This window comes from Phyllostomus discolor, chromosome 9 (assembly GCF_004126475.2).
Source record: "Phyllostomus discolor isolate MPI-MPIP mPhyDis1 chromosome 9, mPhyDis1.pri.v3, whole genome shotgun sequence".
Lineage (NCBI taxonomy): Eukaryota > Metazoa > Chordata > Mammalia > Chiroptera > Phyllostomidae > Phyllostomus > Phyllostomus discolor.
The window spans coordinates 97892065-97918043 of record NC_040911.2 but is presented as its reverse complement, the minus strand read 5'-3'; the positions used below and the strand labels follow the sequence as shown (position 1 = coordinate 97918043).

The window sequence follows — 25979 nt, the reverse complement described above, 5'->3', positions numbered from 1 at the left end:
CAGCAGGCCAAGTCACCCCTCAGTTCAGTCCTCCAGTATCTCCCCGCTGTGCTTAGGAAAAAAACCCCGAACTCCACTCTGGGCCTCCCAGTGTCCCCCAGGATATAGCCTGGCTGACTTCTAGGGCCTCGTGTCCTCCAGGCTGTGCATCCCAGCTCCAGCCACGTGGGTCTCCTTTCTGTCTCTTCACCACACCGGGCTTGTTCCTGCCTCACGGGGTGCACTTCCTGTTCCCCTTGCCTAGAAATGCTAGCCCCCAGGCCTGCTCACCATTTATGTCTCGGCCATTCACAGCATCTATTGCTATCTGAATTTACCTAGTCTATTGACAAATGTGTGATCGACTTTTAGCTGAGTTCACAGCTGTGTGGAATAAAGACAGCTTTTTTCAGCTTCCCTTGCAGCTAGGGGTGGCCATGTGACTAAGTTCTGGCCAATGGGTTACAGTCAGGAGTGTGGGCGGCCTTTGCTGAAGATTTGCCTGATGCCTGCCCTTTGCTCAACACCTTCTGTTGTTTTTCCTGCTACCTGGTGGGCAGATGGGAAGGCTGTGCTGGGACCTCCGTCTCGGACCCTGAGACCGAGGGCCACGGCTTAGGAACGGCAAGGGGTGAACAGGAAGGAGTCTAGGACACTGGGACACTGGGCGTGTTCTGAAGTCTCCAGATTAGCCCTGAACTGCCTGCATCTGGACTTCATTTACACCAGAGGAAAAGAAACCTCTCTTTTGTTTTTTGTTGATTTTTAAAAATTAAGTTTATTAAATTTTATTATGACCACATTTCTATGCCCTGAGCAGTAGAAGCTAATGTAAAATGTCAGCTAGCATACACGCTGGGCCTTTTTATTTTAAAATGTGCTCGATCGGCCTTTATCTATTCTGTCCAGAATTTTAGCTGGAGTGACCAAAAGAGCCCTGGACCGGAGAGGGGAGGCCACTTGCCTGGGGTCACACAGCAGGGGAAGGGCACAGCTGGAGTCTGACCCCATAGCCCCAGGCCCTAACCCCCAGCCCTCAATTCCAAGCAGCTCCCAGCTCGGGGTGTTTGCTGGCCTCCTCCAGGCTCAGTCCAGACCAGGGGCAGCGTGATCTACTCCTCCTCTGCCTTTTAGACCAAGAAGTTCTTTCTTATTTCTTTTTAAAATTTTTTTTAAAGATTTTATTTATTTATTTTTAGAGAGGGAAGGGAGGGAGAAAGAGAGAGAGAGAGAAACATCAATGTGCGGTTGCTGGGGGTCATGGCCTGCAACCCAGGCATGTGCCCTGACTGGGAATCGAACCTGGGACACTTTGGTTCCCAGCCCGCGCTCAATCCACTGAGCTACGCCAGCCAGGGCTTTCTTTCTTATTTCTTAGGGCCTGGAACATGCTGCCAGTGTGAGAGAAAACTCCCACTGTGGGTGCAGAGGGGACTGAATCGCAGCCCCGCCCCTGGCAAGCTGTGCACCCTGGAGAATACCTCAGCCTCTCTGAGCCGCGGTTTCCCTGCCTAGCGAGACGCCCAGCAGGCCCGGCGCTCTGCAGGCTCCGAGGTGCCGTGTTTAGAATGTCTGACATCTCTGGAAGGACAGAGCGCCGCACCCCACGGGGTCATTTCTGGAGCGCAGGCGGTGAGGTTGGTGTTGAGAGGAAGGGGGCTACTTAGCGCGAACTTTGGGATCAGTTCTGGGTTCCGATCCTGACCCTGCACTTGGCAACCGTGGGACCCTAAGTGAACCCATTCGCTTACTGCAGCTTTCCTTAGTACCCTTGTTGGAAAATGGGGATGCATTCATTCCTCTTGCAACTATGCACCGAGCACTTCTCACGCCAGAGCGCTCCTCGGTGCTGGAGGTTGGACAGTGAAGAAATCGAACAAAGCCCTTCTCACGGGGCTGATGATCGAGTCGGGGGGCCAGACAGCAAAGAAACAGACAAATGCAGGACGCAGGGTAAGGCTGAGACCCACAAAGCAAACTGAGGCCCGGGGGGAGGGGCGGTGGGAGCAGCTCTCTGAGACAGGGTGGCCGGGGAGGCCTGCCGGAGGAGGTGGCAGTGGGACAGGCTGGGCCGGCGGGAGAGGGGAGGTCCTGGGCAGCTCAGCCCCGTCGCTCTCCCATCTCCCTACAACTATTTCTGGACCTCCTCCCCTGAGTTCTTTCTCAAGAGCAGGGGCACGTGGTGGCCAGCCTTCTGTCCCAGGCATCAGCCTAGGGATAATGGAGGGAGCCAGAGACCCTGGCTGTCTCCTCCATGCCCCCCCTAGCCCCCACGCCAATGCAGCCATCAGCAAGGCTGCCCGCTCTGGCCCCTAAGGCGCTCTTGCATCCATCGTTCCTCTGCAGCCCCCACCTCCTGCCTCAGTCTCCGACAGTCTGTCTTTCCCGCAGCATCTGCATTAGTCTCCTCTGGCTGCTGCAACAAATTACGACGAGCTTGGTAGCTTAAAATAACATATATTTATTTTCTTACGGTTCTGGAAGCCAGAAGCCTGACTTCTCAGAGGTCCGTCTTACCGGGTTTGAGTCAAAGGGCTGGCAGGGCTGGGCCCTGCTGACGGCTCCTGGGGCGAAGGCACTTCCTCTCCTTTGTCAGCTTCTAGGGGTCACCTGCACCCCTGGGCTTGGGGCCCCGCCCTCCGGCCCTCCAGGCTCAGTGGGTCTCTTTCTTCTCCCTGCCTTCCCGTTTGTTTGTAATCCAACCACCCTCTGCCTCTGCCTGCAAGGGCCACGGGATTAGGTTAAACCCACTCGGACTGTCCAGGGTGACCTTCCCGCCTCAGGACCCTGGACTCAGGCCACAGCTGCCAAGTTCCTTCCGCCCCATAAAGTACCACTCGTAGGTTTTGGGGGTGAAGGTGTGGACGTCTTCGGGGGGCATTGTGCAGCTAACCACAGCATCCAAAGGGATCCCGTTAGAACCCAAGTCAGACCCTGTGCCTCTTTGCTCAAAGTCCTCCCACGAGTGCGCCCCCACCAAGCCCTTGCGGTGGGCACCGGACCCCACACATCGGCATGCTCATCACTCCTCCAACGCACCGCCTTCTCTCCACCGCCTCTCGTGACTCCAGCCACTGCCGTCCCTGTTGTGCCTCGACCCTCCGTGGCAGCCCCCACCTCGGGGCCTTTGCACATGCTGTCCCCTCTGCCCAGGACCTCTCAGCCCGCCTCTCCCCCGGGGCCGGGTCCTCATGCCCCTCTGTCGTCCCCCTCCTCAGAAGGGCCCTCTTGGACGCCACCCGCTCTGTGACGGCCCTTCCCTCTCCCCGCAGTCACATTTGGCACACTCTGAAATGACCGTGCTTGTCCATTCGTTTTCTTATCCAGCGTCCACTTTCCCCACAATGCTGTCCCTCCCAAGGGCCCAGCAGGTCCTTGCTGTATCTCCTGCACCAAGGACAGGGCCTGGCACATAGTAGGGGCTCAGGGAGTACTTGCTCGATGACTCCATGTGTGGCCCTTTTCAAACGCCCCCCCAGCGCCGCTCTGAATAAAATACAAATTCACAGAAAGGCATCCTCGCCGTCCTAGTGACTTTTCGGCCTCATCTGTTTTCTCGGTTGATATTTAAAACACTGTTTCAGATGTAACGAGGCAGTAAGGCGTCACTTACGCCAGGCGCACAAGGACTGGGGAGGGCGCCTGAGACCAAGGCGGGGGTCTCCTGAGCACAGGAGCCACCGGGAGTGGCAGTGGGTCTTGAAGAACAGGGGCATGGAACAGGCCACTTGGGGGAGCGGTGCTCCGTCTCTCCGGGCCTCGGTGTTCGCATCTGCAAAGTGGGGCTCACCACAGCTTCCCTCACTGCAGGGCCCCCCAGCTCGGGGCTGCGGGCCTTTGGGGCTGGGCCGCTCTCTGCTGTGTGGCTGTCCCGTGCGCTGTAGGGTGCTGGGTGGGGCCTCCCACCTCCCACCTCGCTGGCCCCCTCCCACTAGAAGGCAGCAGCATCTCCTCAGTGTGACAACCCAAACTGTCCCTGGACACAGCCTACTATCTCCTGGGGGACAAAATCGCCCTTAACTTCCTCGTAGGACCACCCTGGGGGTGGAGGGAGGCGATGGGGGCCGAGCTCCTGCCCCCAGCTTGGACCCCTGGCTCTGCTGCGTGTTAGCAGGGACCTCGGGCTGGTGACTATCTCTCCGAGCCTCAGTTTCTTCATCTGTAAAATGGAATAATAACAGCGCTCACTGTCTTAGGGCTGTCTCGGGAGGACTGAGGATCCTCCCTGCACACAGTGAGTGCTCCATAAATGGGGGCCCTGAGGATGAGGATGATGAAGACCCTGGGAAATAGTGGGAGCAAAAGAAAGGATGCTTTGTAGGCGCTACCCGGAGTCCCCAGAATGCGTGCCCCTGCGTGAGTGGGGGGCACACCGGCACAACAGCAGCCACCCGGGAGGGCAGCTGGTTCAGCCCCTGGGCCCTGCTGGGACATTTAATAATTAAGCTGGATAAGGGACGACGAGGCTGGAGGCCAGCAGTGACCAGGGCCTGGCCTTGTTTGGCTTTGGTGACGCGATGGCCCTGGGATCATGGCCTTCTCGAGCCCATAAACAGGGGGTTGGGCCCCGAGACAGGCAAGGCCAGGCCAAGGTCTGAGCCGTGGCCTCATGCTGCCTGCTGCAGGGGGCGGGGAGGGGGCCCTTGGTGTGGAGGGGAGTGCTGGGGGACAGGGCCGTTCTGCACGGAGTGGGTGCCCACCCCCACCCGTTTTCTCTTTCTGTTCCCACCTATGCTCACTCCCAGGTTCCTGAGCACCCACTATGAGAGGGAGGGCCCTGCCAGAGCTCAGCAGAGACTGGCCCCCACCAGCCCCAGCAGCATGAAGGGGGCGCTCTGTCCTCACCCCAAGTGAGTGATGAGGACTGCTCTTGGCCAGGTAAGGGATCAGGGGACCTGCGGCTGAGTCACCAGGCCTGGGAGGGCACACCCCCATCCTGGCCTGGGTCTGGGGTCTCCCAAGCTTGCACGTAACCCCCCCGGCCCGCCCACAGTCCCTCCACCTCTTCCCCCGTCATGTCCTCCAATCTCTCTTCTCTGACATTTTCTCCCTTCCTGGTTTTCTCTGAACAACTTTTTATTTGTTTTTTCTATCTCCGTGTCTCTCAATTTCTGCCTCAATTCTATCTTTCACTGTCTCCCTCTTTTTGTTTGTCTGTTTCCTGCTCGGTTTCCTGATTTCTCTTCTTCCCCCCGCCCCTTCTCTCTCTGTTTTTCTCTCTCCTTTTCTCCCCCTTCGCCTGTCTCCCTCTGACCGCCCCGCCGGCCGCCCTGTCTCCCTGCAGCCAGCCCTTGTCCTGACGCCAGCACATTATGTCCCTGGTCAGACCCTGACGTCAGGCAGGGCCTGGCAGAGGGCCACGGGCAGCTGCCGGGCAGGCGGAGGGAGGGCACGCCTTCCCAGTCTCCGCTGTGGTGGCTGCCTGCCCAGCCTCGCAGCTCACGGCTCAGGGCTTCAGTTCTCCCAGCCCGGCCTCAGCTGGCTCGAGAGTGGCCGGCACTCGGTGCCCCCCCCCCCCCCCCCAGCCTGTGAGCCTAGCGCCACAGGTCACTCACCTCTGCCTCCTCGCCACCCCAATCCTACAAGCCCCAGCCCCGGCCTGGGCCCAGAGGGGAGACAGTACAGACAGGGGACGAGACCTGGAGCCCAGTTCTGACTGTGTGACCTCGGGCCTCATCTCTCCGTCAGAGGAGGCCATCGAGGTACCTGCCTTTCAGGTCTGCAGGGGTCAGAGGGGGCACGGGAGTCCAGGCAACACGGGACCGGGGGTGGGGGTGGGGACACCGTTGCTGTTTAGGGGGCAGGGCCGTGCTGTGGGCAGGGGGCAGGAGCAGGGAAGGAGCACCTCACCCAAAACACAAACAGTGTCCCCGCCCGCCGGAGGAACCCTCCCCAGGCCCAGCTGGTCTCGGGCCCCATCTGAGCTTGAATAAGTGGTTAAAAAAATGTAACATTTCTTGTTTGGTCTGTTTGTTTTTCTCCCCCCAGCAGACTCCCGCCATTTTCAACACCATGCAGTTTTTTTTTGTTTTTTTTTTTGAAAGACGTTTCGAAGGGCACCTGAGCATCCTGGTTTACAGATAGACGTGGGGGTTAGACAAACGTGGGTCGCGTCCGGCTGTGTGGCCGCAGGCCGGGGGCCTCACCCGCCGAGCCTCTGCTTTCTCCTCTGTCACACGGGGACCATAACCACACAGGCCTCGGGGACGGTGGTGGAGATTAAGGCACACAGTGTGTGCAGAGCACAGTAGGCCCTTCTCTGTTCTGTTTCATTCTGCTCATTTCAGACGTAGGAGCTACGGAAGAGTCGGAAGAAGACGAGGTCGCTCGGAGAGAACCACCCGAAAACTTCCGTGGGAATTCAGCTCAGTTAACAGATATTTACGTTGTGATCCGGCCGTGGCTTGCTGTTTCGATTTTCTTACAAGGAAATCCAACTTGAAGTTTCATTGAACAAAAACACCCTTGCTGATTTCGTTACCATCGGTGTTTGAATTACATGCACACCGGAAACGGGCGCCCAGGGCGGAGCGAGGCCCCTCTCGCCCCTGCCTCTGGCCCCCCGCCCGGAAGCCCACGCGGGGAGCCGTGTCCTGCGGGCCCTTCCTGTCTTTCCGGGCGCTCAATCATCTTTGGGCACAAGATTCCCAGCCCCTCCATTCATGTTGGTTTTGTTTGTGTTTTCAATTTACTCAATTAGAGAGCGTGGCATTCTAAAACAAAATTTAGGACAGACCATCCAAACAAAGGGGAACGGGAGGAGGGCAGAGGCACCTGGAACCTCATGACCCCTTTGACGGAGTGGAGGAGAGCCCCGCGCAGCCTGTCTCCACCCCTTCACGTGGGTGCACGTTCTCGGAGCACCGGGGGGTGTCCTTTCTTCCTAGCGCGGGCCGAAGTTCATGGTGATGTTTGCGCGTTGACCTGATCGCCGTCTATCGTCCCCCGCGGCGCGGTGCGTGCCAGGGGCAGGAGCGACCATGCTCCCGTCCCCACTCCCAGCCCAGGGCCGCACACAGTAGGCCTGCGAAGAGCACTTTCCACATGAATGAACGCACGCGTGCATTTCCAGCAGGGATTGCACAATGTGTCACACTATCCTGTGACCTATTTTTTTTTTTTTCTTTTCACTGCGCGTATCGGTGGCCTCTCTCCACATGTCTAGCTAGGCAGCAAATCTTCATTTTTCATGTCTGCGCGGAGCCACCACAATAAACGTCTTTTTGATGCTGGCCAGAAGCGTCTGCCCCTGCCTGGGAAATTCTTCTTCAAACCAGATCTGCTAACAGATTCCACATGAGCTGCCCGTGCCCCAGCCCTTCGGCCGTCGACTTCCAGCCCGACACTTCCCTGGGTCCGCGGGCCCATTGTTTTCTGGGACAAGTCAAGATTTACTGTCTGTCCCTGACATCATGTTTTTTCCAGAGAAGCTGGAGAGCGAAGAACTCATCCCGCCCCCACCCCCACCCCGCCCCACGGTTTCCGCCAGTTAAGGGTTCTGTGCAGCGGCTGAAGTCGGGAATCCTGGTGTAACCCTTGCTGCCCTGGCTGCCTTGTCGCAGATACTACACACCGGGCCCGCTACTACCCCAGGGCCTTTGCACTGGTTGTTCCCTCTGCCTGGAATATGCTTCTCTTGAATGCTCACTTGGCTCATCTACCCTCTGGTCTCTACTTAAATGTCACCTTCTAAGACAGCAATTGCTCAAACATTTTTTTACATTAGGATTTCCATATGGTTTGTCTAGTTTTACATTATTTTTAATCCTCACCCGAAGATATATTTTTAAAATTGATTTTAGAGAGAGAGGGGAGGAGAGAAAGAGGGAGAGAGATCAATGGGTTGCTTCGTATATGCGCCCTGCCTGGGGATCGAACCGGCAACCTTTTAGGTCTGTGGGACAACACTCCAACCAACTGACTTACATTTCTTCATAAGACATTTGCCGTACCTGGTATCATACTTGTCACATTACGTTATGTTACATGAATACTTGGGGGTTCTCTCATTTACTGTCCACCTCCCCCATGATGCGGGCAGGAGCTTGGCTTGCTTTCTTCCCCGGCATCCTCAGCACCTAGAACGGGGCCTGGCGTGCCACAGGCGCTCAGGAGAGATCGGATGAACTGATCAATGTTAGTTCTGGGATTCTAAGGCTCCTTCTGAGGCTGAGGACAGACTGTCATCATTCGTGTGTTCCTTCGAGATTCACCTATGGAGCACCTGCGGTGTGCTAGGGCCCACCCCCCACCCGGGCGCTGGGAGCACTGCAGTGCACCGGGCAGCCTGGCCCCTGCTGACGGGTGTGGTCAGCGGTCCGAGAGACACGCCCACCTCAGACGACGGCTCCCGGGTTGACTTGCCCGCTGCAGAGGGTGCGGCGAGACCAGGGCTCAGGGCCTGAGGGACGGGGGTTCCCAGCTCTAACTCGGCGTTTGCAGAGCTGGGTGAACTCAAAGGCGGCACACACGGGCATGAGGTCCTTGTCGTTTTTATCTCTACTTGCTGTCCTTACACCGTAAGTGAAGGAAAAATTAAAAAAGCGAGACCTTTTTGTCTTTCTCCCCCAAGCCCAGCAGGTCTCTGCTTGTGGAGCTAAGCTTTGCCTTACTTTCTGGCTGCTCCATATTCCTTCGGGGAACTTCCTACCTTAGTAGCTATACTGTCCCCAGGAAGATGCCAGAAAACTTGCTTTCCCAGCCTCCCTTGCGGCTTGGTGCAAGCGTGGGGCTTGGGCTTCACCAGTCAGACGTGCCTGCTAGAGACATGCAATCAGACAAGAAACACAGGACAAGAGGCGTGCAGGGGAATGGCTCTGGCCCTAGGCAGCGCAGGGGGGGGACCCTCGGGGACAAAGCAGGCTCAGTGGGGCAGCTCATCCGCAAATCCTCTGGGTCTCATTCTAGGACTCACCCAATAACCCTGAATAAACCCCTTCTCTGGGGAAAGTAGCCAGAGGGCCAGAGTCTACTGCGGGCAGCTCAGGCCTCCTGACTGACAATAGATCATTCTAGGCTCCTCGGAGTCATGGGCAATGATGTCTCATCTTTTATTCAAGAACAATTGGGAAATGACTATCTGCGACTTATTTTTGGCCACTGGAGGCAAAGATTTTGAACGCTAGAATTGTTACCTCGGCCCCACAACGGAGCCCAACTGTCCCTGTGTGGGGGAGGGGGAATGCATGTCAACTGAACCATTTTGGAAAGCAGTTAGGCCACAGGTATTAACAGGTATTAAGAACGTTCATGTTCTTTGACCCCCAAATCCCCCTTCTGGAATTCTGTACTGAGGAAATAGTCTAAAATACTAAGGATGCACAAAGATGTTCACAACAGAATTATTCAGAGTAGTGAGGAGTCAGAAGCTACCTAAATGTCCAGTGACCAGGGAGTGGTTAAATTAATTAAGTGACAATTCTTAAGAGAACCTTAGAGTCGATTCCTCTAGCAAAATATTAGTGCAATGCTCAGGATTAGGTTCACCTTTGAGTGACTGAAAAAACACTAACAGAGGCTTAAGTGACACAGAAGTTGGTCTCTCTCTTACACAAAAGAAGTGCGGAGGTGGCAGTCCACGGCTAGTGGGTGCCTTCACAAACTCATCAGGGATTCAGGTGCCTTTTCTCTGGTTGCTCCACCGCAGCCCAAGGTAGCCACTCGGATTCTGGCTGCTATATCTGCATTCCAGTCAGCAAGGAGGAAGGAAAGAAGAGGAGGCGTCCTCTCGCTAAGGACACTACTTAGAAGTTACTTCTATTCCATTGGCCAGAATTTTGTCACATGACACACCTAGCTGCAAGAGAGTCTAGGAAATGTAGGGTTAGGCAGGAAATGTAGATTTTTTTCCCCTGGGTGAACACATGCCCAACCAGATGGGCACAGGATTTCTGCTACTAAAGGAGAGGGAGAGATGATAGAATGGGGGAGATACTGGGGTCTCTGCCACAATGGGCAACAATTAAAAATCATGTCAAAGAGGATTTCCTAAGAACAAGAAAAATGATCTTGCATAGTTTGGGAAAAGTAGGATTTGAAATTAAGTATGCAGTGTGACTACAACTGTGTAACACAATTTCAAAGCAGAGGAAGCTCCTTAGAGGACAAGGCCACTAGAAAGCTGGCCTGGGTGGGCAGTCCAATACAAAATCTCATTTTTTTCTTTTTGTTCCATTGTTTTCCAAATTGTCAATAATTGAGCAAACTTAACTTCCCAAAAGGAAGAATCTCTGTGCAGATTATAGAATCTGCTTGGGTGTAATTCGTGCCATGCAAGTTCTGTCCTCAACTGTGCCAAAGCAGCCAGATGGGGAAAGAAAAAAATGAAATTAACTCCAGTCTCAGACAACATGACTGAACGAAATTCCAAGCAACCCGCAGAAAGTGACTAGACACAGAGGGACCAGGGACTTATCACAGGTTCGAGCCTCTGCTTTGCTGAAACGCCAGCTCCGTGATGTCAGACCAACCACTGAGCTCCCCGTTCCTGCATCTGTCCAGCGGGAGGACGAGCAGGACAGCATCCACCTCCAGGTGCGAGGAGGGCTGGGAGGAGGTGGCTCGGGTAAAACGCGTGTGCAGGGCAAGGACCTCTAAACCAGAGGTCCTCAGAGGGGCCGATTTTTGTCCCCCAGGGGACATTTGGCAACAATGTCTGGGGACACTTTTTGTTGTCAGCTGGGGAAGGGGTGTGCTACTGGCATCCGGTGGACGGAGGCCAGGGATGCCGCTAAACCTTCTGTAACGCAGGGCAGAGCACCTGACTCACCCCCAGACGCACATGCTTGCCAAAAATTTACCTGGTCCCGAAAGTCAACAGCTCTGCGTGGAGAAAACCTGCTCTGCAGACACTCAGCTGTTACCACAATCAGGCTCGTTTCCTAGCTTGTGCCGTCAGGAACTGTGCAGCGGTGGTCAGCTGGTCACACGACTGCGGACACGTGTGCTTGTGCAGAAGGTATTTCTGGAGTCACTCCGGCACCCCTGCTCTGCACTCGCAGGCTGTGGCCTCCCGAAGGCCCCCACGGGGTCTCCCTCAGCGGGTCTCAAGCTCTTACGCAGGAGGTTGGAAGCACGTCTGTACCCCGGAGAGCTGCGAGCAGGAGCAGGACGGCCACCGCCCCCCAGCCCAGTGACAGCGACGCTGCTGCCACTGCTGCTGCTGCCAGCCTGCTTTGCATGACACTTCCCAGTGCTGACAGCCCAGGGGGGCACTCTGCGTAGGTCATTCCATTCTCCTGCACCTCCCTGGGGCAGGCACTGCTGAGGCCCCGCTGTCACAGGCGGGGAAACAGGCTGCGAGGCAGCCCCGGAGCCTGATCAGCTGCGCCCCAAGCCAGAGCACTCTCCACCCCTCACCACCCTGGCCCAGGGGCCCGCAGCCGTGCTGCACTTCCGGCTCCCCTGGGGGGAGTGCTGGCCCAGGCCAGCCGACCTCGGTTCTGGAATCAAACAGGCCTTGCCTGGATCTTGGCTCTTCTTCCTGGTTGTGTGACCCGGGGTCAGTGACTTTACCTCTCCGAGCCTCCAGTATGTCCTCTGCAAAACACAGTGGTCTTAGCTACTACCTCAGGGGGTGGCCATGAGGCTTTAGTGAATGCCCTGAATCACAGGCTGAGCGTGGGGCCCAGTATACAGTAAGCACTCATTCAATGTTGGCTTTTACTTTTATTTTTGAAACAGGGCTTGGGTGCACGTGGTATGTGTGTGTGCGTAAGTTCTAAAATTGATTCTGATGTTCCCAGACAGTTATACACCCATCCACACATCCATCTATCCACCAGCCCATGCATCCGTCCATCCATCTGTCCATCCATCCATGCATCCATCTGTCTGCCCACTTAACAAACACCCACCAAGCATTTCTTTGCTCCAAGCTCTACGCCGGACTCAGAGGCACTAAAATAAGACTTGGCCCTTGGCTGCCCAGAGCTCCCAGAGCAGTGGGAGAGACGCCCATAGTGGACGGCCAGAAAGACTCGTTCACCCATTTACTCCACACGCACTCAGCGCTGCCTCCGACGTTTCAGGCCGTGTCAGGCCTGGGGAACAACGACAAAGGTGACAAGGTCCTCGGGCTCCCGTCCTGGCAGGACGCAGAAGTAAGTACGAACCCAGGCAGGAAGTGCGTGTGCAATCACCGTTCCGTTCATCGGCTCACGCGCTGACGCTCCCCACAGGCCGGGGCCCTGGGGACGCCGAGATACAAGGGACTTGGCCTTAACCCCTGGGAGCGCAGTCCCGAGGAGGAAGAAGGCCAGTGCGGAGGCGCAGCAGAACGTGGCATGGGCTGTGACTACGGAGAGGGCAGGGGTCTGCAGAAGCGAGGAAGGGGCCGCGGGAGTGTCCTGGGGGAGATGGGGCCGGGTCTGAGCCTGCAGCGTCAGGTGGGGTCTGCCAGGCCCCACCCAGGATCCCTACAACCTTTTTGCCTTCCTTCCTTTCCAGAGTGTGAAGGTCAGACTCAGGGCCCCCCAAGACATCCCCTCCCGCCCTGCCAGCCAGCCCGCCCTTTTGAAGCTCGAACTCACACACTGTCTCAAGGCAAGGCCCTGGGCAGCTGGCTGGCCGAACCTTGGAGACGGTCCCGCAGTGACCAAGGTCCGCTGGTGACATTGAGGTTGTTTGTACGAATGTGCCTCACTTTTCCAGGCAGTCCTATTCGCAGAAGAAGAAAAAAAATCAACACCGCTGATAGACTGCTGGTGGGGAGCAGGGGGGTAGCTGAGGGTGTCTACCACGCGGAGCATCCTGGGGAACGGAGACACCAGGGCCAGTGGGAGGGGGCAGCGAGACAGGCAGGGGCTTGGCTAGAGATGCCCCCCAGAGGCTTTGGGAAGAACCCTGGTTTGATTCGAATGGGGAGCCTTTGAGCTGGGTTCAAGTACATGAAAACATAAGAGTCAAAACCTCCACGTGCCCCCCCGGCTGGCATAGCTCAGTGGACTGAGTGCGGGCTGCGAACCAAAGTGTCACAGGTTCAATTCCCAGTCAGGATACATGCCTGGGTTGCAGGCCATGAACCCCAACAACTGCACATTGATGTTTCTCTCTCTCTCTCTCTTTCTCACTCCCTTCCCTCTCTAAAAATAAGTTAATAAAATCTTAAAGAAAAACAAACCTCCAGATGGCTAGCGATGAACTCATTTGCTTATTCATTCATTCAACCAATATCTGAGCACCTACTCTGTTCCAGGCACTGTTCCAGGCACTGGGAAAGCAAGGGTGAACATAACAGACACAGACTCTGCCTTCCTCGGAGCAGAGGGGATACAGACCCTAAATCACATAATCGCACAACGAAGCCGACTGCGGTAAGCACTGCCAAGGAAGGCTTCTCTCAGGGGCGCATAAACAGCTGGTCTAACGCTTCACTCAGCCAAGGAGTACTGAGCGCAGTGTCAGGCACTGGGCTGGGTACAGGGATGCGGGGTGAGCAAGACAGACCCAACCCCTGCCCTCACGGAGCTGACATTCCAGGGGAGGTGACGAATCTGCAAACAATCAACAGTGCAGTGAGATAAATGCAGCTGGGGTGTGGAGAGGGGCTGTGGAAGCAGGGAGGGCTTCCTGGAGGAAGGGGATGAGCAGGAGTCAGGTGAGGAACTGTGCATAGAAAGAGAGAGCGGGGACAGGTGGGATATGTCTGATTATCTACTGGGCTGGGGAAAGAGTGGTGGGAGAAGGTGCTGTAGCCTTGGGAGAAGGTCAAGGCCCACAGGAAGGAGGCCCAAGGGTGTGGACGCTGCCCTTGGAGGAGCCCCGGAGGGCAGGGAGTATCGTAGGGCTCCCTCCGCCTCTCGGAGCCTCTCTGTCTGGCTGTCTCCTCTTTCGGTCTCCTCGTTACCTGCCTCTCTCGGTCTTTGTCGGAGTCTGACAGCCTCTCGGAGTCTCTCCCTGTCCCTCTCTCTCTCTCTCTGCCTCTCAGTTGCTCTGTCTCTGCCTCCCTTCCGCGGCTCTGGGCACCTTCGCCAGATGTCAGTAAGAGACAAGGATACCGGGAAAATCCCGGGGCGGGTGGGCAGGAAGCGAGGTCAGGGGCACAGGGACAGCTGAGTGCAGGGACAGGCGGTGACTAAACATTCTGTTTTGGAAAGACGGCTCTGGTCCGGGGCGAAGGTGGTTGACCACGAAACCCGATAACCTGGCCAAACGCTGCTCTAGCCAGCCCTGCAGGCAGCAGCCCCATGGCCCGTGGATGCGGCAGAGGATTTTTCCATGGGGGGGGAGGGGACGGGGGTAAAAAGTTCTGTGGCAGCTTCTCCTCTGGCGAGTGGGACCCACAGGGAGGGAAGGACACAGAGGACCAGAGGATTCTCGGGTGTGAGCCCTCAGTGTGGTGCAGAAAAGGAAAGACATCCTTATTGCTACACGCTTCTCAAAGGTCTAACAACTTACGAAGTCCCGTTTGTGTGCCGGGCTCTGTGCCTTGTACCCATTGCTGAGCCTCTCCAGCGGAGCAGTGTGGTTCAAGACCACGGGCTCCGGGGTCGGACCACCTGGGTCCGAATCCTCGTTTTGTACGTGACTGGCTCTGTGACCTTGCATAGCTTGCTTAACCCCTCGCTCTTCACGCATAAGATGGGCAGGCATAGCGCCTGCCTTGTGCAGACCAGGCCAAGACTGATATGAGCTCGTACCCGTCAAGGGCCTGGCCTGATGCGCGGCACCGAGTAAGTGCCCGACACCATCCAAACTATCATCGTTTTGGTCTCGCAATTGAGGAACTAATGCTGAGGGAGGCAGGCGGTGTCAAGTTCAAACCCTGTTTCACCACTTCCTAGCTCGGTGACCTTGGTGACGTTTCCTAACCTCTCTGAGTGTCAGTTTCTTGCTGTCCATGATGAAGACGGTCTTAGCGCTCACCTCACCACGTGGCGGAGAGGTTCTGTGTACGTGTAGATGGGAGGCAGTGGCCTCGAGGGGAAGAAAATGGTCCCAAAGAAGTTCATTCGGTTTGTTTTTTTCATGTGTCCCGCAGGCTCTGGGTCCCCAGAACACCTGTGACACGCTGGGTCCCGGGCTCTTCCTGCTCTGGAAGATGGCAGGGGCCCCTTTGGCCCTCAGCTCTGGCTGTGACAACGGCCTTCTGATTCAGGCAGCATCGACCCATTTCACAGAGGTGGAAACTGGGGTTTGGGGAGGCTGCCCAAGGCCGAGGGTCAGGAGCACCTCAATCTCTGAGCTGCTCTTGGCCTGGAGTCCGATGACAATGCCACCCGTGTTCCTGTGCCATCAGACGCATCCGGAACCCTCACCTCTCTCACACGCTCAGCTGCCTCAGTATCCCAGCGTCTGCCCCAGAGCCGGCCTCAGCAGTGTGGGTTGTGCTGGGCAGAGTCCACAAGCCCAAAGAGCTGCCTGTTCCTAAGTTACCTCTTCCACCCGCAGCCCGCTTCCTTACCCTGTGCCAGCCGGTTAGCTGGGAGACCCCTCGTCTTGGCCACCAAACTCACTGCCGAGGCAAGAAGCACAGGCAGTGAGGAGGAAGGGACGGAATGACATCCGGAGCCCCACGACCCTGGGTTCTCATGCCTGGCTGTGTGACTTGAGACACGGGCACTTCTCTCTGAGCCTCAGTTTTCTCGTCTGTAGAATGGGTGCCATCATGGTTATATCCACCCCTTCCATTGATGGGCAGAAGGGAGAGAGCGTGGTACAGCCCTGAGCAAGGGGAAGGTGTTCAGAAAATGCCAACTGTCCCTACTGCGTGAGCCCTCTCCCTCCACCCGAATCCCTCAAGCCCAGTTTGGCCCCTCACGGCCACTGGTGAGCTGCTCAGGAGACAGTGCATTGGTTACGAGCATGAGCCCTGGGCTTGACTGCCTGGGATCAAATCCTGCCTTTGCCACTTGCTGGCTGTGTGACCCCAGACAAGTGACTTAACCTCTCTGGGCCTTAGTGTTCCCATCGTTCCTGAGACAGATGTAATAATAGCTCCCTTATTTGGAGGCGTGGTGGTCAGACCAGCCCACACAGGCCAAGGCGAGGCCCCCGCCAGGCACACAGTGAGGGCTGCAGAAGTGTCTGCCCATCGTCAGGCCCAGGGGAGAGAGGAGCTGGTGGCTTCTGTACAATTTACCAGGGACTCGGGGCCAAGGATGAAGCGGGGGGGCCTGGGGAGAAACCCCGATCTGCACCAGGGGAGGGGGATTTCAGAAAGCCACGCCCACCGTACTGGGGAAGGGCCTCGCGCAGGTCCCCCATGGATCCGGGGAAGGACTGCTCCACAGCCGCCCTCCGGTGGAAGCCGGCACCGTGCCTGGGCAGCTCCCAGAGGTGGGAGCTCCCTCCTTCCGGTTGGCCCTCCTGGGGCTCAGAGCCACCCACATGTGGCCCCACAGTGCGTCCTGCCAGCTCCCCCTTCGAAACAGGTGCAGAGCATGAGCTCACGGACTTCTCCCCACCTCCCACCTGCATGGCCACCGCCTGGGCCCCGTCACCATGGCCCTTTGCCTGGCCCACTGCAGGCACCTCCTCTCTGCTTGTCCCCCTTTTCTCTTTGCTCCCGACAGCCCACTTTCCACACACAGCCAGATGGACTCTTTCAGAGCCTAGACCAGACCGCGCCGTCCCCTGTTCAGGACCTCCCGTGGCTCCCACCTCCACTAGACAACAGCCCGGCTCCTCCCAATGGTGCGCGAGGCTCTGCGGGTTGACCCCCCTCCTCTCCACCCTCACCCCCTCCCAGGCTGCCCCTCGCTCCTGCTGCCCAGCCCTGCCCTGCCGGCCTCCACGCCACCCTCGCGCAGGCCAGGCGGAATCCAGCCTCAGGGCCCTCGCACTTGGAGTTCCCTCCGCCGGGAACGCTCTCCCTCCAGCGATCCTCATTGCTCAATCCCTCCGGCCTTTCAGTCTGTCCTCAAATATTTGCTCGACAAGGTCTCCCCTGGCTCCGCGCTCAGGCCGGTGCCTCTCTGAGACGCTCCATCTGCCTTCCGGTGTATTTGCCTCCGCGGGACTCCCTGCCGTCTGAAACACAATATATTTAATTTACCTCTTGGTGTTTGTCTGCCTCCCCGCCCCCAGCTCCCAAATGTCAGTCAGCTCCACGAGACTTCCCGCTGGGAAGCCAGGGGGAGGAGCAGGGTTTGGACGGGCTTGGCCGGCGCCCTTGCTGAGACCCGGCTGAGACCCGGCTGAGACCTGGACACGGCTGCAGGGCCTTGGGGCCCAGCGGGGTGAAGCGTGCTGAGCCCCTGACTTCCCGGGCCTTGGGCCTGGTGGACTTGAATGCCAGTGCGGCCATGAGCTTCCCAAGAAACTTGGACCCAGGGAGCAGCAGCCCTCCCTGGCCTCAGTCTCCCCACCCTGTAAATGGGGTGACGGTCCCTCCCTCCCCAGGCTCACTGAGCTAATGCCTCTGAAGCGCCTGGCACTCCGTTGTCGGCGCCCGGGCGGAGCTCCTTCCTCCCCTGGCCGGCCCCCGGCTGGCTGTCCCCCAGGGGACAGTGCCGTGCGCCTTATTTTTAACCGTGGCTCCAGCGCACTGGACAGCGGCTCTGAAGGCCGTGTAGGAAGACCACCAGCGCAGCAACATCCCGGATCGAGATGCCCGCTGACCGCGGCGTGAAAACACCAGGGGAGGCCGCCCTGTGTCCACACTCTGCCTGGTAACCCTTTATGCGAAAATACGTTGTGTCACCCAATGCTGTTTATAAACTCAGTGCTGACCTTTCCCAGGGAGGGCGGTGCGGGAGGGGCTGCGACCCGGCCTCCTCGCCCCCACCGGGAACTGTCGGTGGCCCATATTCACACAGGGAAAAGTCGGGGGGCTGGCCCCCGGCCAGACTTCGCCCGCGGGTTTCAACACCTCCGAGTGTGCGCAGCTGACCAGCCCCGGGGTATTTTTAAACCCTGGCCTTGGTCAACCTCTTTGTCACATTCCGGCCGGTCGGGGTTTGGACCGAGTGCATGCCCCAGTTAGGGGGGTTGACGTCCGTTCAACGCCAAACATTTCAGCGAATTCCAGGGCCTGTGGACCTACTGTGTGCAGGGCCCTAGAGAAGGAATGGAGGCCCCAGGTGGCCTAACTCGCAGAGCCCGTGCTCCAGGCGGTCTGACTCTTGGGGGAGGAGGGGGTGCACCATGGCAAGCGTTAAAATGGAGGCCAAGATGGCAATGACCATGCAAATACCTACAGGGCCCAGGGAGTTATGTAAATGAATGAAGAGGCCCCGCGTGTGGCTGCAGGGAGGGGTGTGGACTGCGGTGAACTGGGGGCAAGCGCACGCCCTGTGGGAAGGGGGTGACTGCCCCTCAGCCCTGACCTCTGTCATCACGAGGGACTCAGGCCCAGTGTGCCCAGAGCGTCTGGCTTTGCAAGAGAGGCCGAGAATCTAGGTTTATGTGGAATTTCATGCAAAAATCTCTTGACTTTTCAATTTTGGCAGCAAATTTTTTCTAAAATGTTAAAAACATTCTGAGAGCCAAACGAAACCCATTTGTGGGTTGGATTCAGCCCACAAAGTCAAGGTGATGGAGGCGAACAGTTTGTGCTTTCTGAGGCAAACAGATGCATTATAACATGCTCGACAAATACAGGCTGAGCACCTACTGTGGTCCCCTCCCACTACCCTGGGGAAACAGCAGGAAACAGCATGGACACTGTCCCTGTCTCCCTGCGGCCTGGACCCCGGGGCGTGCCGGAGCCGGCTCCCTCTAGCTCACAGGTCCTCACCGCCCTCCCCAGAAAGTCCACACCATGAACTTACAATGGAATAACTACAATAAAAATAAAGGGAACAACTACTCAAAACATCACTTTCTATTTTACTGTTTTCTATGTTCTTGAGGTCATTGACGTCTGCTGTACCATATTGTGGCACAAACCATATTCCAAGGTGAAAATAGTACAGGCCCGCCCATCGCTTCCCCGCTCCACGTTCAGGGAGTCACGCTGACGGCTCGCCATCGGCCTTGGAGGGAATATTTACACCGCAGAAATCGGCGGGTGCAAACATCGCGGCTCCCCCCTTGCCGAGGGCCGGCGGTTAAACACTCCGCAGCGAGCACGTGTACTGATAAGATGTAACAGTCTGATAGACACAACTTGACGAAGGGAAATCAAGTACGTAGAGAGACAGGTGGTGCTGGAGGAGAGCGTTTCGGACCGACAGGCCGTGGGCGTCTGCTCTGAGGAGCTGATATTTGAGCAGAGACCTGAATGAAGCGAGAGAGTGAGCCGGACAGCCATCCGGCGGAAGAAGGCTCGGGGGAAGGGAAGAGCAAGTGTCTGCCCAGGGACCGGAACGAGCTTGCTGGTTCAGGCCCAGGGAGGAGGCGAGAGTGAGGGGAGCAGAGGAGGGAAGCAGGCAGGGATGAGGTTAAGGAGGTGGGCGAAGGTCAGATCACACAAGGTCTTAGAGGCCACATTGGAGGAGGAGGAATTTTGTTGTAAGGCGAATGGGGAGTCCTAGAGGGTTCCGAGCATGGCTGTGACATGGTTTGATTTTCTAGTCTCTGAGAAGGTTTCCTCTGACTGTGGCGGGTGGAGGGGAGCAAAGCCGGAAGCCGAGAGACCAGGGAGGAGGCGAGTGCCAGGGCCCAGGCAGGTGGGGTGGTGGCCTCCTGCACCGTGACGGCAGGTGAAAGGCGGCAACAAGAACACGGGTTTGAGATGTATTTTGCCATCAAGCCGACAGGACTTCTGATGGACAGGCCGTACAGGGCGAGGGAACAGGACCCCAGTGCACCTCCTAGGTTCAGGCCTGAGCCCCCGGGTGGGGGGCGGCACCATTCCTGAGGCGAGAAGACGAGAGGGCTGTGTGATCTCAGGAGGGGCAGTGGGAGGTTCCGTTTTGTGACACTCAGATGGAGGTGCCACCTCAACAGTTGGGCACCTGGGTCTAGAGCACTGTGTCTTCCTGTTGCTATGGCAACCCCAAGCCAGGGGGCAAATGCCGCTGGGGAGCTCAGATGGGTGCTCTGGGAAGTCCTCCCTGTGAAGGAGGATCACAAGTGTGAGGAGAAGCATCTGGCAGGTGGAGAACGGAGGAATAGCATCCCGGGGGAGGGGACAGCAGGGGCAAAGGTCTCCACGTGAGAAGAGCACAGCCTTTCTGGAGGCTGCTGCGAGGTGAGGGGGCAGGGGGACTGGGAGGTACGGCTGCAGGCTGCAAAGGCAAAAGGGAAGATCTTCCCAAGGCCAGCGGAGGAAGCAATGGGGGTGAATTGGAAGCAGGTGCAGCCACAACGAGCACCTTGGGAAGGTGCTGGGCTTAGGTGACACAGGCGTGGGAGCCCCTTGCCCTCCCCTCCCCAGCAGGCCCTCGGCACCCTGCCCCCAGCCCCCAGCGTACACAGCAACACGCCCCTCCCGGCCAGCCTGGAGCCTTTGCCAACCCAGCCACTTTCTTGGAGACTTTTTGCCCATGAACCAGGAAAAACAAAATAACCCCGAGGAAGGGAGGATGGTCAGAGGAAGGTTCTGGGATCTTTGTTTCTGGATGCCCGCCACATGGAAGGGCCAGGAAGTCACTTCCCAGAACGCAGGGATGACCAAGTTGAACAGCATGGCAGGCACTTGGGTGGGACCTGAGTGACCATCCTCTAAGAATAGTTTAGGGGGGTATGGGCTCTGGCCCTTGGACGTGGGCTGGCCCTGTTCCCTCTTGTGGCCTGAGTTCGAAGGAAGTTGTGTTTTTCTGCCATGTACTTGCAGTGCGAGCTTGGGAAAGTCAGGTATCTCTCTGAATCCCAATTTCCTTCTCTGCACAAAGGGACAGTAACAGCATCTGCAATGGTGTCATGCGCTGCCTCCTGGGGTTGTTGGGACAGAAGGAGAGAAAACAGACCAGTACCTTAGCCCACTGCCTACCTCATGCTATACTCCTAGTAAATGTCAGCTGTTGACGATTATCTACAAAGGTATGAATTATTGAGCACGTACTATACGCCAGACTTGAATGCACCGTCTTGTTTAAGCCTCACACTTGCCCTGGGAGTGAGGGTTATCATTGGCAGCTCCAGCTTACAGGCAGGACACTGGGTCCCCGAGAGCCCTCCTGGCTTGCCCACGGTAAAATCCCTCCTAGGGAACCCAGCTGCGTCTGGCCTCCGGAATACAAACCCTGGTCTTATATTCCTGATTCTGCCTTCTGTGAACCGAACCAGCTCCAGCATTTCGGGAAACAGTAGCCCACGTGACCCCCAGCATCTGTCCACACCAGTGGGGCCCCCTTCCTCTCCCGGAGCCAGTCAGTTCAGGCTGCACCCTTGGCCTGGGGTGGGGACAGGATGCGGATGGCGGCTGCCCCGGGCAGCGAAGGGCCTGGGGCGGCCATCCCAGGCCAGCCTCGGGCCTCCCTCTGCAATCAGGAGTCTAGCAGACACTCATGTCCCATCAATAAACGTGCCCCAAAATAGCTCATTGGGCCGGTCCAGGGCAGCAGGACCAGGACGTCCTGTTCCCACTGGCTCTGGCCAGAGAGTAACCGTGTACTTGGCCTTGTCCATTGAAGGCTGCCGGGAGGGTGGGCAGAGCTCCTCCTGTCTGAGGACTCGTGGGCATGAGCTGGGCCCCCCACACAACAATGCCCACACCTGGGACCGTGCTGAGCTCCCCGAGTATGCTGCTGGTGCAGAAGATGCCCGTAGGTGCAACGGGGCCTTTCGTCTTAGCAGACAGCCTCCTCGGGAGGGTTGGGGCTTGGGCGCTGGAGTATGACAGGTGTGGGTTCAAATCCCACCTTGGCAATTTCCTAGCTGCGTGACTTTGGGCAAGTCACTTCCCCTCTCCCCACATCTTGGTTTTCCTCACCTGGAAAATGGGGACGCTTCTTTTCTGGGGCTGTTGAGGCAGGGGGTTTGTGCGCACCTTGTTTGTGGACTCTACAGGTGTGTGCGCCTGCCCCTCCCCCACCCTTGCCCCTGTGCTGTGAGCCCCACCAGGGCAGGGGCCTTTTGCTGTGGTTTACCGACGAGCTCCAAGGCACAGGGAAGGTGCTCAGTCACTGTTTGTTGAATGAGTGAATGAATGGATGAATGGAAATTCCAGGTACGTCATGAGTGCTCAAAAACGCTTAAAAATTCTCATTGTCTTCACGGGCGTTTGAAAGAGAGAAACTTGAGGCTCCAGCGTGACTCACCAACGGGAGAGAAAGTTCAAGTGAGTCAAGGGAAAGGAAAACGAATGTTATACACACATGCGTTGCGTGTATGATGACATCCCTATAATGTGTGTGTAAGGAGGGGCCTGCAGGGGGCACAGCCAGGCTTCGAAAAGCCAAGCTGGGAAACCCGGGGACAGGGGTGCTGGAAGCACCTGCCTCTTAGTGCAACATCCTGGCACGCAGCAGCTCTTCACTGCACCCCCCCCGGGGGTCCCCCAGGACCACAGAGGTGGGGGCTCCAGGGCTTCTCCATCTAAGGAGCTGATTGGAGGGGAAGAGGTGAGTGGGTTGGGCGGCTCAACGCTGTGTGTTTGTAATAGCCATGGCAACAATGCCAACTCACTCTCCTAAGCCCTCCCCCACGCCCAGCACTGGCCTCTGCATGCCCTAATCCCCAAGACAACCCTAGGAGACGGGGACTGTCACTATTCCCATTTTACAGATGATACCACCAATACGATAACCCAGAAAGGTGGTGCAGGCTGCCCAAGGTCACACGGACAGTGAGGGTCAAGCTCTTCCCCCAGAATTCCAGCACAGGTGGCCACGTCCAATTATCAAGGGCCCTCCCTGGGCTGTCCCCCACTTGGAGCATCTGCCCAGTCTGGTTATTATGCCAACACTTCTTCGGGCCCCTCCTTGCACGTGCCTCCTCAGGGAGCCTCCCCGGACCTCCCCCAAGCCCCAGGTCCTGCCCCCTCTGCTGGGCTGTGAGAGTTGTACACCTGTCTGTCCTCAGGATCTCAGGGCAGGGGAGGGGTCTGCATTTTCTCTGGAACCCCGTGCCCAGCACAGAGTTGGCTCTGCCGGAAATGGCGTGTGGTACAAACACACCTATGGGTACAGCTATGTACCAGGAGCCCGGACCCCTAGAATCACACCTGGGACAGGGGGTGGGGTGGGGGTGGAGGAAGCCGTGATCACCAAGTCTCAGGCCACACTCTGGGGCCCGCGGTGCTAACCCCTGCTGTGGCCGCAGAGCCACACAGCTGGGAAGGGCAGAGCTGGAAAAGACCCTGTGGCTCCAGAGAACAAGGTCTCAGCCCCTCGGCCTCAGCCCTCGGCTACGTGTCACTCCCCAGGGAAGCTGTCCCCAGAAGTATCACGGAGGAGATGTCCCCCGTTTGTGCTAGACTCTGTCCAGAGCTCGCCCCTTCCCACTCAAGCAGGCCCGGCTCCTGACCTCTGGACCATGTGGTCCTTGGCAGGCGCCTTTAGAGATTGCAAATGACTGTCCTTTGTCAGCTCTCTGGACCTGAGGTCCAGGCATTTTTCGGTCTCTCTCCCTGCGGCTGTCCTGAGATTCCCTAAGCCATTTTACAACAATAGCATCCAGTGATTGCACCTACTATGTGCCAGGCACTGGATGGGCGCTAGCACGCTGAACCCTAAACAATCCCTCAAGGCAGACTCGGAACCCGAGGTTGAGTGGGCGAAGTCACTTGCCTGAGGTCACGGCACTGTAAACAGGGTGGATGCAGAGGCAGCCTGTGAACCCCTGGGTCATGTGCCTTCTCTCTGCCAGCTGCTGGGCGGGGAGGCACTTCTGCTCTTCTCCAGCAGCTTCGCCTCCTTCCGCCCAGTTCACTGCCAGGGCAAATGCCTGAGGGTTACACTTCCCCTTCAGTGCCCGTTAGGGGGCTCCTTCCCAGGGCAGGGGGCCGAGCTGTTCATGTGCCAGAGGTCCCCTTCCAAGACCCATTTCTCATGGCTCACGCGGGGTCCCACAGTGGCAGGGGTGGGGGTGTCCTCCCATCTTCCCCTCCGCCAAGCCTCCTAGGAAAAGGCAAGAAGGGGAAGAAGGGTGGACGTTCCGGGCAGGGTGCAGGCTCTGGGGTCCCAGATTCCGCACGCCCAGGGAACGGAGTTGCCCAACTCGGATTTGGCTGGTTCTTATCAGCTCCAGAGGCTGGCAGTGAAATCAAAGGCGGCCGAGGCTGTTTGTTTACTCTTTTCCTCCTTTTTGGCAAAAGGAGATCAAAACAAAGTCTCTGCTCGGCCCACCTCCTCCCTCCCTGCTTCTCTTCCTCCTTTCCTTTTCGCCCCCAGAAGCCTGACAACTGAAAACATTAAATTCTGAAGGGAGCGGTTTTTGTCATCCTCATGCCATCGCCACCATTTCCTGGTGTGACTCTGCTCAGAGCCCTGGGGCGTGCATTTCATGGGAATGGTGGCGAGTGAGGAGTGACAGCTCTTATTAGTCCCACTGGCAGAGGAAGAGGCTGCAGCACTGGGAGGGGATCTCACTGTTCAGAAAGCACTCAGGGCCCTTGGACTCCCAGGTCCAGGCTGGTAACCATTCCTCAAGCCACATCCTTCCCCCAGAATTGTATCTCCACCAAGAAAAATAAAATTAGAGCCAAGGCGGCTGACAGCAGAAATCTGACTTCAAATGTTCCCTGAGTTCAGGGGCTCTCAACTCCAGTGACTTCAGTGCCAAGGCAGGACACACGAATGACAGAAGGCAGTTGAGTGGGAGGCAGTAGGGAGTGGTGAGGACTGTGGCAAATTGGAACATCCCTGAGTTTCGACTCAGCACCAGCGGTTGGTTGACTTGGAAAATGAGAGCCCACTGTTGCCAGAGTTTTTAGGCAAGCTAGAAATTTAGATGTTTTATGTGAATTCTCTGGGGTTTTTTTAACACATGGTGGAAGATAAGAGTCTATTTTTATTTTATTATTTTTTTAATTTTAGTGATAAATGAAATAAATCGAGAGTGTGCTATGCTGGTCTCCTGGACTAAATATTCCATTCTCCCAGTGAGTCGAAATACCCTCTCTGCCATCCTTCCCGGTGCTCTTCTGTGGCATACTTGTCTTGTCCACCCAGGATTACTTTATCCAATTAAAAAGTCCGGCAGGTCGCTACTTGAGATTACACAAAGTTTATATGTTGGCGGCACTGTCCCATTAAGGATGCGAAGGCTTCCCCTTCATTTATTCTCATCTGATGTCGTGCCCATCAGGAAACCATTGTCTATTTCTCCCAAAGTCGCTTGATTTTTAAGTGATGATGAAATTCCGAACTGTTGGAACTGCGTGGGCCAAGGAACAACCTCCCGTGGGCTGCGTTTGGCCCTGGGGCTCCCCGGTGGCCCCTGAGATTCAGGGCGGCCTCGCCCAGAGGGGGAGACCGGACACTGTGTCATTCAAAGATAACTCTGTCCCAGGCGGGGAGATCTCCAGACCCGGGAAGGCGGGCAGGCCGGGCTGAGGAGCCCCGGGCTGTTGGCCGCTTGGCCCGCTCTGGGGCAGGCAGGGTTACCCTCCTCGGAGGCGCCGGCTTCCTAGGGAGGCTCCCGGCAGCTCATTTCTCATCCCCACTTTAAAGCAACAATTGAAAAGAACCCATATTTTTTTAAAAGCAAAATTAAAACAAATAAGAAGAAAACACAGTCCGTCATCAAGTTATATCTATCGAGGCCCACTTGTGCCAGGCGCCGCTCAGGGCGGGGTACAGGGGACAGGCTCTCACGCTCGTGGGGAGCACGGGCGAGAAACCCAGAAACTGACGAGAAACCGAGGTGCATCCTGGGAATGGTCAGCGAACCAGGAGATGAGCTAAGCAATGGGAGGGAGAGGGGCTGGAGGAGCCCTGCAGGTGGGGGCTGGGAGACAGCCTTTTGGTACAGGCGGCGTCCGGCTAAGAGACCTGAATGATGACGATGGGTGAGGGGTGGCCGTGGGATCACTGCCTTTGGTGGCAGCCGTGACACCCAGGACAATCTCGGTGACATGGGGGCATACATCCTGCCAGACCTTGTTGCCCACTTCTTATATTCCTATGCTTGTTTAGTTAATTTCCGTGTTACATGTTTGTGTTTTCTAAACAACAAAGGTGGCCACGTGGTGTTTCGCAACCACCTCCTCTTCCTACTCGAAGCCTCGG

The 25979-nt window shown here is 57.0% G+C and overlaps 1 long non-coding RNA gene across 1 annotated transcript; it reads left to right on the top strand.

Moving 5' to 3' along the window:
- The first annotated feature begins 465 nt into the window (after positions 1-465).
- On the top strand, positions 466-1577 carry LOC118496917. The gene is made up of 2 exons (XR_004899473.1): positions 466-1121; positions 1332-1577. It is a non-coding gene; the product is annotated as an uncharacterized LOC118496917 (long non-coding RNA).
- Positions 1578-25979: the final 24402 nt, after the last annotated feature.